The sequence below is a fragment of the Pseudochaenichthys georgianus genome, unplaced genomic scaffold (assembly GCF_902827115.2).
Source record: "Pseudochaenichthys georgianus unplaced genomic scaffold, fPseGeo1.2 scaffold_223_arrow_ctg1, whole genome shotgun sequence".
Classification (NCBI taxonomy): Eukaryota; Metazoa; Chordata; class Actinopteri; order Perciformes; family Channichthyidae; genus Pseudochaenichthys; species Pseudochaenichthys georgianus.
In genome coordinates, this window is record NW_027262869.1 from 137786 (window position 1) to 151624 (window position 13839).

General features: G+C 41.0%; 1 protein-coding gene, 1 long non-coding RNA gene and 1 pseudogene across 2 annotated transcripts in view; 2 read left to right on the forward strand and 1 right to left on the reverse strand.

Annotated features, from left to right (window-relative positions):
• The window catches only part of LOC139433344 (zinc finger protein 91-like), a 189056-nt pseudogene that overhangs the window by 137106 nt on the left and 38111 nt on the right, over window positions 1–13839 (reverse strand).
• Window positions 1–13839, forward strand: part of LOC117441960 (uncharacterized) — a 605495-nt gene that overhangs the window by 109114 nt on the left and 482542 nt on the right.
• On the forward strand, window positions 10553–12434 carry LOC117441967 (uncharacterized). The gene is made up of 4 exons (XR_004551474.2): window positions 10553–11120; window positions 11320–11487; window positions 11582–11636; window positions 11742–12434. It is a non-coding gene; the product is annotated as an uncharacterized lncRNA (long non-coding RNA).

Consider the following 13839-nt stretch of genomic DNA (forward strand, 5'->3'; position numbering starts at 1 on the left):
CATCTCAAACGAATGTTCAAAGTGATTAAACTGATAAAGCGCAAGATGAACCCGAACGAAAAGCAAAGAGGAATGTTGTCCATTCACTTCCGGTAAAAAGTTCCTTCAAAATAAGAGTCCCGATCTTATTACTACCAAAATAAAAGTGCAAAACGAAACTTTACAATAGGAAAATATTGGCATAACATTATAATCACTTCTATAAAAAGGTAACACATTTTAATATAGTTAGACATATTAAAGGTAATTTACAGTATTAATAATTCATATCTAATTCTTAACTGTGAATGATTTTAATTTATTAAACATTAGAGATGCATTAGTCTGGCCAATCAAGACTTCAATGCTGAAGGGCCCACGGCTCTATGGTGGGGGTCAGCACAGAGGTCAGGAAAACCCAAATTTGAAAGGGAGACAACGGATGACGAAACTAGTGATTTGCTCAATTCATTTTTGGGGGATCTGCGAAGAACATGACCACAGCTGCACTACTGGTATTTAGTATACCAGCCATTGAGGGTGGACAAGTTTGCTACCACTTAAGTTTCAAATAATTGTGTTAATTGCTTATTGTAAAGCATTTGAACACTCTTTTGTGTCACATGTTCATTATTAAGTTGATGTATAAAATTAGTATCTTCATTATTTAAAATATAAGGTGTCTAAAAATGGCAACCGTATTTTCAGTTTTGGCAACCAAAAGCTGATGCCTGGCTGCCAGCCTGGCAACCACTTTTAAAAGTTAGCGTTGAGCCCTGCGGAGACTTCAATGATGCTGGAGCATTTGCCATTTCGACAGTTCCTCAAATTACTGTTTAAATTTGAACGCATCCCTGTGACCAGCTCTCACAGTATGCCTCTCGTCCAATGAAATGACTTAGTCGCTCTATGGCGCGTTGAAATTGCACTGAACGCTGCGTTCCTGCAGCCCCGCCCGGAGCATGGGCTGCAGGAACATGCTACTCGAGATTACTTCCAAAAAAGTTATTCACGTTCTCAATTTTTTACGTTTAACGTTATATACGTGTGGTACACACGTGTCCCGCACCGAATAATTTCATGATACTGGCATGATAGATTGCCCGATGGGGCACCCAGCAGGTGAGGCTTCCTTGCCCGAGCTAGATACTAGACGGCCCCGGGCCATCGGGCAGTCCTTAATGTCGAGCCCTGCGTCACACCCCTAGTAGATGGCGCTCCGAGCTGAATAAGGGCGTCAAATGAAGGCAAGACGCCCGCCTGGCGGAAACGCTGGAGTTAGGAATATCTTGTGATGAAGTGCACACTGACCTGAGCTCCAGGGGCCTCCTTCTTCTCCTCCATGCTGCTCATCAGCTGTCCTGATGAAGACCACAGAGCTGCTTCATTATTAATATAATACAAATATTTAGATATAATTCATCATAAACTGTCAGCAGTGAAGAGGAGGAATTCAAAGAGTTTATTCAATGATATGTTCTATTTCTGGATGCTTCTATGTAGTGTTTTATCACACCACGTGCAGTGCCTTGTCTCATCTCTGCTGCTGTGACGTAAACATGGTCCACATGGATCCATTTGGTCAATGTGATGCTAAGCAGAGGAGAACATGATAGAAAGGTCAGATAGTTATTAAAGTTACATGCACATGACTTTAACCATTACGATAACAACTTGGTTTTCTGTGTAAATTATTATTAATATAATACAAATATTTAGATATAATTCATCATAATCTGTGTAGCAACTTACATTCTAACTTACAGCTCACAGTTATTTCACTTTTATTTCATTAAAATGACTTTATTCACATAGAAAGTGACATTAATGGTTGTTTGAACCACGGTTATAACGCTATCCGTGTGAAACTATCACTAAGTTAACACAGAAAGCAAATATTAGCTAGTGAGACTGTTTAATGTACTCCATGTATACAGTATTTTCTGTATATTGTGTATTCTTTAGATACTCTAGTGATATGTGTCCTGTGTGTATACTTGCTGCTAATGCTTCATTTTTATTATCTTATTGCATCTTTTAAATATGTTTAACTCGTGTAATGCCTGAAAACACTTCTGCTGGGACACAATCATTTCCCAGTTTAAGATAAATCATTATTTAAATAAAGTATATCTATTTATCTAATGAGCTAAACCGTCGCTTAGCTTAGCGTTAGCAGCTAACTGAAGAACCCCATTCATTTCAATGGGAAAAATGCTACGTCGCGATGAATGGCGATGCTAATAAGCTAGTTAGCATACCTTTAAAACCATATCTATGGTAAAGAGTAGTGATGTTATGTATTGCGCCGAGGCTTCGGAGCGTGTGTCGAGTAATCCCCGAAGCTTTTTGTGAAGCATGTACCGAGGCTTGTATCGTTTTGGGCCAGTGACGTCACCGATGACAAACGAAGCCTCGCTGCCTGTCGACACCACGTGACTGCTTCAGGAAGCGATTCAGATCGGTTGAACCACAACGCTCATAATACCCATCGATGTATAATAAGAACCATATTACCCCTCCTGTACCCGGGCCCGTGCGGTGACACGATGCAATCAAGAGAGCTCAGACCCTCACTCATATAGAGGTCGGAACATGTCATAAGTAGGCTATAAATAGATAAACATAAATAAATGTAGGAATAAAAACATCAATAAATACAGGAATACGTCTTACAGTGTTTTCAGTGAGATTCAGCGTGTGTGCTGCGGCTCAGCTGGAAAGCAGTTGACTCACGACCGCAGGGTCCCTGGTTCAACGACTGGACACTACGTATTTTTTGTTGTTTATAAAAGCTACAGCTAAATGAGATAATGTAGTTAATAAATGTATTCTTTGATATGGTTTAGCCTTTCTCCAGCTACAACATGGTTAAGTTTACGAATATTATTAAGGAATATAAATCCCTCTTTGCAATGTTTACCAGCCTCCTTAGGATTTTCAATCACAATCATTAAACTGGAATAAATACAATATTGTTAACATGAAAATATGATTTTATGTTCGTTGTTTAGAGTTATTCTAAGGCTTTACTCATTGGGAACTCGGTATGAGATTCAGCACACTGTTGAGATGTCCAATCTGCCTGTTTTACACACTTTGACCAGCAGGGGGTTTGTGTTCAAATGAAGCCCATGATGAAGCCTCATGAGATGAACCCTTTTGCGAACCAATTGGCTGGAAAGCTTCAAAGCTTCATAAGGCTTCATCTCGCCATCACTAGTAAAGAGCACCAACACAACAACTCTAACCGTCTTAAAGACAACTGGTATAATAAATAACTAACATAAAGTCAGCTGAGCATTACAAATCAACTGTTGCTCCCCAGAGCCGAACTGGAATTATTGTAGCTGTTAGCCGATAGCCGTTAGCTTTCAGACGGTAGCTGTTAGACTGTAGCTGTTAGCCTTTATTTAAAGCTAAATTGAGACTGTTGTGTTAAATAAGATAACTTCTGATTCGTGATTAACTGTAAGCTAAGAGGTGTAAATACACTTAATGAAACCTCTGCATGTGTTTAATCCACTCACCTCTTTTTTTCTCCTTCTTCTTCTTCTTCTTTCGTGTTTATTGGCGGTTGGCAAACCAACTTGTAGGTGCATTACCGCCACCAACTGGACTGGAGTGTGGACAAGAGACTATGCAGAAAACAAGAAACAAAACAAAGAACCAAAACTCTAGATTATTTTAAAAGTATCAATTTCTCTAAGAAACGTAATAATCTCACAATATATATTGCCTGATGTTTTCCCCAGAGCCATTTAATAGAAGAGTTACGACATCTCCGTTCACTCCAATGGACCACTTTTTTACAGCAATGGCGGATCGTGGAGCCTCTCAATCGTTCCCCGGAAGTTAGCGCCAAGGCTGGCAGAGCTGTGGAGTTGCTGCATAATAGACCGTTCGTGACGGACTTTTAAAGGTAAGAAGAAGTTTAAAGATGTATATTGCGGATATTATCAGTACATCTGATTCAAATGAACATGTGTATTAAAGGATGTCAGTGGATTATCCCTAAATTAGTAGATTTAGGGAACGTTTACAGATAACAGATTAAGCTAGCATACCGAAGCAAGTTAGCAACACACGTTGAACAGCCTTTTAATTGTAAATTCCGTTCTCTCTATGTCATTTCGTCCAACATGTTGAATTAGAGAAGAGGGGCTTCTAAACGGGATTGTATGCGGGGGTGGAGGGAGTTAAATATTAGATAAATATAACTTTGGTGCGTGTAAGAGTGAGTGTTTTTAGCAGAGCCATATTGTGTCCTTGTGATTCTGTTGATTATTACCTGTCTGTATAATGTTGCAGCCCAGCTGATTCTGGATTGATGGCAAAGGGAGAGGGACTTAAGTGAGAGTGAAAACACAAGGTACGTTTAATACTACTGTTTTATATAAGTAAACACCTTATCTCCCCAAGGCAATAGGTGTGCTATATAGGTGTGTATAACCCTTTCTCCTGTCTGTTACTCCCTCTCTCAGCACAAGAACCAGAGGGGGGTTCAATGGAGCCTGAATACCTGCACTGAGACCCTCACCCTGCACCCTGAGTCTCAACTCTCAGTGTTTTTCAAGCCTTTCCCTGTTTTTTTGTATTAAACAAAACATTAAGCTTTCCCAATGGTGTGGTTTTCGTTTTGTGAAAAAGTGCAAATGCAGTGTTTGTATATAAATCACATATTTTGTTGCTGTTGGTCGTGAAATTGCTCCTGCTGACTTGAGCCAGCCATTTTTTCCTCCGCTCTGTGTCAGTGGGGAAGCCGTACATTCGTACTCCTTTCTCTGAGCGATTTGAGCATCCCCAGGCAGCACATCAAACCATGGTGGCTACTAGGAGGCAGCACAGCAAACCAGGACAACACGGAGGAAAAGGCACCGACAAACTGCATGATATGCTCTTCTATGTTTATTGAATTCCATGTATTTGCAATGGATGTTCCTAAAGCAACACATTTAACATCATCATCATCATCATCATCATCATCATCATCATCATCATCATCATATCCTGTCGGTCTCCTGTCCTTTCTGAAAGCCATAAAGACGACATTAGTCATTTAGATAACTTGTGTCCTCAATTACCAGGGGATTACTGAAACTACCATGAATTTAAGAAAATGGTAGAAATGGATCCAATCTGAATTTTAAAGCATTACTTTAGATCCCCTCCCTCTAAATGTATCAATAAACATTAGAAAGTGATGCTCCTGACTACCATACAAGTTTAAGAAGATAATATTGGTTTGAAAGAATTCAAAGCTATAAATAAACAGCAACAGGCTCTTTAACCAAGGCACTGTTAGTAACATGTAAACTAGTTGTTCACACTAATCCTAATATTATCACTTAATATTAGCAAATTCGATTTTATTTTTGAAAACATATTGATGTAAATACATACACATATCGATTTGTTGTATAAATATTGCAAATCAAAACCTTTATTCACTAATAATTACCAAAAATCGTAGTTCTATCTCCTGTTATCAATGCATTCACATTGCCCGCCATGAACTTCCGGGGAACGATCCCTCGTCTACATGAACCACGTGACGATAAGCGTTTTTGGACTTCCGGTGTCGTAACTCTTCTATTAAATAGCTCTGGTTTTCCCTAACAGCCCTGATAGCGACAAGTCATGGAATGTTGCTTTCTTCAGTGTCTGGAAAAGCACATTTCTCTGAGTACTATGTTTCCTGCAAAGCAGTAAAACATGCTCAACAGTTTCTGGCTGGCTGCAGTGTACACACTTTCCGGTTGGATGCTTTCCTGTTATACTTAAAGTATGATTGAGACCTGTATGACCTATTCTCATCCCAGAACAGACATTTTCCTCCCTTCTTTCAACCCCCACCTTCCTTCCACCCCCCACATACCTTTGAATGTTATAAAGATGTCTTCCTGTATCACTAAGGTCCCAATGATCTTGCCATGTTGTTTGTGCATATTTCTGAATGAATGTTTGAACCTCCGCTTTGCTGAGTGGAACTTATATGTCTATGTTCATACTTCTGAGTGTGTGTTTGGCCAGAATATCCACCTGTTCATTACCCTCCACACCAACATGAGCAGGAACCCAGAGGAAACGAGTTGCTATGCCTGTGATTTGCATTTGATATACAATTAGAAATATTTCATTTATTATGTCCGTTCCAGATGAAGATCTGCCTGATCGTATACTCGATAATGCTGAAAAGCTGTCAGATGCAATTCCACTGTTATGTATTTCTTTCTCCTCTATCCATTTCAATGACAGCACCAATGCCAACAACTCTGTGGTGTACACTGACACATGGTCTGTTACCCTTTTCTCTATATGTGTATTCCTCACTGGGGTATACACTGCTGCCCCTGCACGCCCTGCCTCTGGATCTCTGGAGCCATCTGTAAATATGATTGTTGAGTCTGAGTGATATCTTGCAAAGTGATTCTGGACTAAGCGCCATACTGGTAGTTCTTTCTTTTCCTTTAACTCCTCTCGTATATTGAGGTCTGCACTTGGCAATGGGAACAACCTGGGTGGAATGGACCAGATTGGAGCTGTGGGGCAATACTGCATTTGATTCAAAGCTATACTTGCTGCTTTAACATCGCCAATCCATCCAGCACTTGTTAAATGTGACTCATCGTGCTCCCAGCAGTCTTTCAAGATACTTTCCGCAGGATGACTATCACTGTGCCCCTGAAGGTTTACCCAGAATGCAACATTAACTTCACTCTTCTTATCCTTAAAGGCATTTCTCCCATTTCCACCTGCATTGCTGATACTGGAGATGTTTTAAAAGCCACTGCATATCCTCAGGGCCTGAGCTTGTGGGACATCCAGCTATTTAAGGTTAGATTCTGCTGCTGCCATGAACGCTACACACCCATCATCGAATACAGGTCTCATGAGTGCCCAATATATATTCAGAGGTGATGACCTACTCGCTCCCCACTCCTGCCCCGCCAAACACGAAGTACATTGTTGACCTTTTTACATTTATTTTGAACCTTTCCTATATGACTGCTCCATGTTAGCTTTCCGTCAAACCAAACACCAAGAAGTCTTATTGTATTAACCTGTTCAAGAGGCTGCTCATACCATTTTAACGATATAGGAGCAATGTTATGCCGTTTGGTAAAACAAATGACCTGCGTCTTAGCTACTGACAGTTTGAATCCCCATGTATTTGTCCATTTCTCCACTTCAACTATTGCAGCTTGTATTTTCTTTCCAACATGTGCTACATTGCGGCCTTTTGCCCACAAAGCCCCATCATCTGCAGACAAAGATTTCCCCACACTTGGATGAACTTGATTAAAGATGTCATGCATCATTATATTGAACAGCAACGGACCACACACACTGCCTTGCGGAGTACAATTTTCCACAGCATAAACACCTGAATATTCTGCACCTACTCTTACTTGTATTTTCCTGTCCAGAGTCCTTCCTTCCAGAGCATGTCATAAGCCTTTTCAACATCAAAGAAGACTGCAATCACTACTTCCTTGTTGGTCTGTGCTTTCCTGATGTCTGATTCTCAGCACAATATAGAATCCGTTGTGTGCCGACCCCTCTGGAACCCACTTTGATATGGGGACAACAGAGCGTTACTTTCTAAGATATACGTTAACCTTTCTGGAACCATTCTCTCCATGATTTTGCATAAATGAGATGTCAGGGCAATAGGCCTGGAGCGAGATGGGTCTGAAGGGTCTTTCCCTGGCTTCAGGATGGGCACTATTATCGCTTGTTTCCACTCTGAAGGAAGTTGGCCAGAATCCCACACCCTGTTAACCAACCTCAACACAATGACTAGAGAGTTATCTGTCATGTGTTCCAGCGTTTTGTAACAAACACCATCTTTCCCAGGAGTGGTTTGGCGAGCACTAATAATTGCTCTTCTCAACTCAAACATACTAAAATGCAGGTCCAACTGATCTCCTAATGCTTCTACTCTATCCAATATCCTCTGGTTTTCCATTCGTGTATTATTTCTGCACTGCCTGGCTTCCTCTGTAAGGTTATCTGAACTATGAACTTTCCTAAATGTTTGAGCTAGAAGTTCCGCCTTTCCTACGTTTGAGACAGCCATTTTGTCCCCTCTGCTCAAAACTGGCAACTCATAGTTCCTTCGAATTCCCCCATCCTCCTAATCATGCCCCAAACACCAGCAAGCTGTACTCTCTTCCAATACTATTGCAATATTGCCTCCAAAAAGTGTGTTTCTGCGTTCTTATTGTTCTCCTCACTACAGCCTGGGCCCTTTCACCCTGATTCAAAGCTTCCTGAGAATGGAGTTGTTTGAGTTGCCTGAATGCTTTATTCCTGTCTTTAATGGATTCACTGCATTCACCATTCCACCAGGGTACACCCTTGGTGCGCCTAACTCCTGCACTTTCCGGAATTGTTTCTTTAGCTGAATGAATGATAACCTTAACCAGCTCATCATTTCATTTATTTATATCATCATCATTTTCCTCTTGAAGTGTTTTACATCTATTCGTACTTACAACTTGGAAGGCATCCCAATTAGCCAAACCTTATGTTGGTCCCAACTTTAGTCATTACTGGATAATGATCGCTGCCCACTGTAGTATGCTTCACCACATTCCATGTACTTATACCTGCTAAAGCACTAGATACAAATGTCGAGTACTGTTTCTATATTCTTCGTGCAATTATATCGTGTTCCTTCTCCAGTGTTAATGCACACTAGCCCGAGGTCATCTATACATTCCTCAACTACTGCCCCATTTGCATCTGTGCTCCTGCTTCCCCATAGCGAGCTATGTGAGTTAAAACCCCCACACCATATTACTTTGTCTTGCAGTGAACCCCCAGCATCCTCTAATATACTTTGATCTAATTTCCCACATTATAATAATTCACTATATCTATAGGTCCTCTATCATTCCATACCCTTATAACTATTGCTTCATGATCTGTACCTACATGCATAACTTTGTAACTTATCCCACTCTGTATGAATGTTGCGACTCCTCCCCCTCTGCCAGAGTCCCTATCTCGTCTAGCTGCAGGATATCCCTTCACAATAAAACCCAGTTGTGCTTTCAGCCATGTTTCCTGAATACAAGGAACTTTAGGTTTCTCTCCCAGGTTGTCAATATATTTGTTGAACTCTTGTCCATTTGCAATTAAACTTCTAGCATTCCACTGCAGTACAATTACCACCATCAGGATGATCCAGTCCATGTCTGAGGTTGTTGGACGTCATCATTCAGGATATCTTTCACGTGTCCCCAGTGCATCCCTTTCACATCAAGGTACTTTTCAGATGATTTGACAATTAAATTGGCTTTAGTCTGCGCTGAACAGTTGATCATCTCTGCCATAAACAGTACAAACTCTCTTTTACTCACTATCAGAGTGTCCTCCTTCAACTTAACTTCCTGCCTCGTCACTTCCCTCTGCCATCTCTCGTCCAGTCACAGTCCAGTGTTGCCACCACCCCCTCTACCGCTCTACCGCAGACCGGAAGTTTACAAGCGCACGCTCAATGAACTGGAAATGGAAATACGTCATCCCGTGCAACTCGCCTATTGTAGTGGATTACATATTAACACATGTGAGTGTGAAGGTCCAGAGTCAGAGACCCGCCCCCTGCTTCCTGTCTGTTGCTCAGCAACATGGACATGTTCCACTCTGACACAACGTCTGCTTCCTTCTCATCATTACTCTTCTTTCCTGAGAAGCGATCAACGTCTCTGGGAGGGGACAGACTTTGGCACTAAGATGGAGTGGTAGAGATATACAACTTGAATTGTGTGAATTTAAAGATTAGGTTCCTGTTGTAAGGTCCAAGCGAGGGGGGGTGTCTTTGTTTGCGTCACCAAATCTACTTTCAGTCTTTTTGCATCTTTTTAACACTTGTTCTGTATTCATGTGATCGTTCTAAGTCGTCTGTTTTGATCCCCTTTCAGTCCTTTTGCTTTCTAAGTGGTTGCTTTGTGTATGTTTCAGTACTTCCTCCTCTCCTTGCAGTAACTCAGCTTCTCTCTGATGTTTCTTTAGTCATTTGATCATGGCCGTGGGAAGGGGGGGTGCTGAGGGGGCTGCAGCACCCCCACCTGCTGGCGGAGAGTTGTAACTGCAACGCCAAAAAGTTCACTAATCAAATCAATACAAAAGTTTTATTTTGAGTGTGTTTGAGTTAGCATTTCAGTGTAAGCAGTCTCTAAAAAGCTTCACGATAAGAGAAAGGGATCATGCAGTGTGCTTCTTCTGTTGCTCTGCTATAGAAAAGAAGCTCGTCAGCGCAAGATCAGGGATGGGAGTTTTGTGAAAGCACGGTTTAAGAACTGGCGAAAGGCAGAGGAAACATTTAGGGAGCATGAGAAGTCCCATCAACACACAGGCCGTCAACAAGCTGGCAGCATGACAACGAACACCGATGAACGCGCTGCTCTCACAAGCTGCTGCTAAAGACCAAATGACTGCATTTAGTGTGACGCTATTATACCGGACCCTCCCTCCACGCAGATCACGCAGATCACGCAGACTGCGTGGGGCCTCGTTCTGCGGAGGGAGCCTCATCTGAAGCGCAAACGCAGTGTAAGCGCCACAGTTTCGCCGCTGCGAGGCACCCCCACCCGCACCCCCAACTCTGACTGACTTTCCGCGTCCCTGCATTTGATGTTTCTTTTTGGTTGTTTGAAGTCACATATCACAGGTGAGCTACACCGGACCCCCCCGACAGGTGGAGCCCTCCATCAGGGAGACCAGGGGCTGGAGGCGGGGCTTAGAGACCGGGACTGAAACACAGAGGAGAGCAGGGCAACCTTTTTTTATTACAATTCATCTTGTTTTAATTTGTATTGGCTTTTTCTTTACTGCATTTAAAAGTAGTTTTATAAGATGCTTCCTTTGCACGATATCTTATTGATTTATTTATGCCTTGTTAAAATGTGCTCAATAAAAAAACTTGATGACATAAATGTATTTATTTTTGTATTAGACTGAAGTTGTTGTGTTTTCATGGCTCCTTTATAACCGGCAGAGAACGCCTCATCAGGTCAAAGGCTACAGGTTAGAGGACCAACTGCATCACCATGCTATATTCTGACTGGGGCCAGTTATCTTCTGAGGGGGGCCCAATAAATGCAGGACGAAAAACACAAAGACAGAATGAAGTAATTGCGCATAAGAAACAATGCATGCAGTTATTCTTTCAGTACATATTTATTTCAGATACTTATAGCTACAGTTTTTACACTCTAATGGGTCCGACTAGAAAGATTGTCGTGGCTTCATTCCTTGTTTTTCTATCAAGCCACTAGACGCCTAAACAGACACTTCTAACTCGTTTTCTTTCCTTTATATTACTTACAGTTGAAGAGTTACTCGGCCTCCGATGGTTTGGATGATGTTGCGATGTGTTTGCTCAAAATAAAATAACAAACTTTTACACATGCAACAAAGAAAAGAGGCCTTTACAATATTCAAAACAAAGAGGCAAAACTCAAATCAAATAACAAACGACGGTATTCTTTCTTCTTGGTAAGGCTTCTATAACTTCATAACTTAAAGGGTACTTGTACGATTTGTGTATGTGTATGGTTAAAACTGTTCCTCGACGGCGTCTCTCCAACAGGTTGCCCATCACTGTGGCTTCAGCGCAGGCGGCGTGGGAATTGTAGTCCTTTATAGTGCGTTGACTACAGACGTCACCATTAGGTGGCCTTTCTTATCAAATCAAAATACTGGCTCCAACGATGACAAATAACGTTTAATCATAAACTTTTCATTTCCAGGGGGCCCACCTGGACTCTTTCACAAGGAGGACTTGTACTCAAATGGCACAACCCCAAACGGAACCTTCGCCCCAATGACCTCGTCGTCATCGTGGATAACACAGCACCGGGTGATAAAGACACTGTCAGGGTCCAAAGGGCTTGTCCGCAGTGTCTTGGTGAAAACCAAGAGTAGCACCTTACAGCGACCAATTGACAAGCTCTGTCTGCTTCTGGAAGCAGTTGATTGAACACAAGGTGTCATGTGCTGGTAACCTCTGACACCCAGTATCACACACATACACATGCCCCTCCCCTTTTTCCTCTTGAACTCATGCAAACACACCACACACAAACATTGGACTATGAACTATGACAATGATTGTATATTGATGACGGTTACATTTTGAGTAACTGCTTGTTTTGTGGCTCTATTATAATGTATTAATTGTTTTGCTACTGCGTCAACAATTAGGGGCCGGTATGTTAGAGCCACAAAGTTATTATTTCGAGTCATAATTTGATAAATGATGTAATGATGGAAAAGGATTTATATTGCCATGGTGAATATGTTTTTGATGAAATGATTGTTAATTTGATATCGTAAATATGATCTGTTTCCTTGTACCTTCCGGTGTGTATTTAAGTGAGGTAACTCGGAGACCTGATGAGACGGGGAGCGGAACAGTTTTTCGACCGCAAATTGCAGACAGAGATTGGTGTTGCAAATTGGACTGCAAACAAAGTATAGTTTAGTTAGGAAAGCATATCGCCGAAATACTGTATAATATTTTGAGACTATTTAAGTCAATACTTTGTTGTTAATAAATTGTATATTTTTTGACTGAAAACCTTCGGCTGCTTATTGTTTTGGATTGCGTCAACCCCGCTCTATAGTGGCAAGAGTGCCATTACATACAGGTCTCAATCATACTTTAAGTATAATAGGAAAGCATCCAACCGGAAAGTGTGTACACTGCAGCCAGCCAGAAACTGTTGAGCATGTTTTACTGCTTTGCAGGAAATATAGTACTCAGAGAAATGTGCTTTTCCAGACACTGAAGAAAGCAACATTCCATGACTTGTCGCTATCAGGGCTGTTAGGGAAAACATCAGGCAATATATATTGTGAGATTATTATGTTTCTAAGAGAAATTGATACTTTTAAAATAATCTAGAGTTTTGGTTCTTTGTTTTGTTTCTTGTTTTCTGCAGTCTCTTGTCCACACTCCAGTCCAGTTGGTGGCGGTAATGCACCTACAAGTTGGTTTGCCAACCGCCAATAAACACGAAAGAAGAAGAAGAAGAAAACGAGAGAAGAAGAAGAAGAAAACGAGAGAAGAAGAAGATGCACCTTTAAAGTTCTTGAGAGGAGAAGAAGGAGAAAAGAAGAGGTGAGTGTATTAAACACCTGCAGAGGTTTCATTAAGTGTATTTACACCTCTTAGCTTACAGTTAATCACGAATCAGAAGTTATCTTATTTAACACAACAGCTATAATCTTGGAAGAAAGAAACTCACAAAAAAACTTTAAAATGTGCGACAAAAATAGTCTCAAACTATCTTTAAATAAAGGCTAAAAGCTACCGTCTAACAGCTACAGTCTAACAGCTACAGTTTAACAGCTACAGTCTGAAAGCTACAGTCTGAAAGCTAACGGCTATCGGCTAACAGCTACAGTTATTATTCCAGTTCGGCTCTGGGGAGTAACAGTTGATTTGTAATGCTCAGCTGACTTTATGTTAGTTATTTATTACACCAGTTGTCTTTAAGACGGTTTGAGTTGTTGTGTTGGTGCTCTTTGCCATATATATGGTTTTAAATGTATGCTAACTAGCTTATTAGCATCGTCATTCACTGTGACGTAGCATTTTCCCATTAAAATGAATGGGGTTCTTCAGTTAGCAGCTAACGCTAAGCTAAGCGACGGTTTAGCTAATTAGATAAATAGATATACTTTATTTAAATAATGATTTATCTTAAACTGGGAAATGATTGTGTCCCAGCAGAAGTGTTTTCAGGCATTACACGAGTTAAACATATTTAAAAGATGCAATAAGATAATAAAAATGAAGCATTAGCAGCAAGTATACACACAGGACACATATCACTAGAGTAT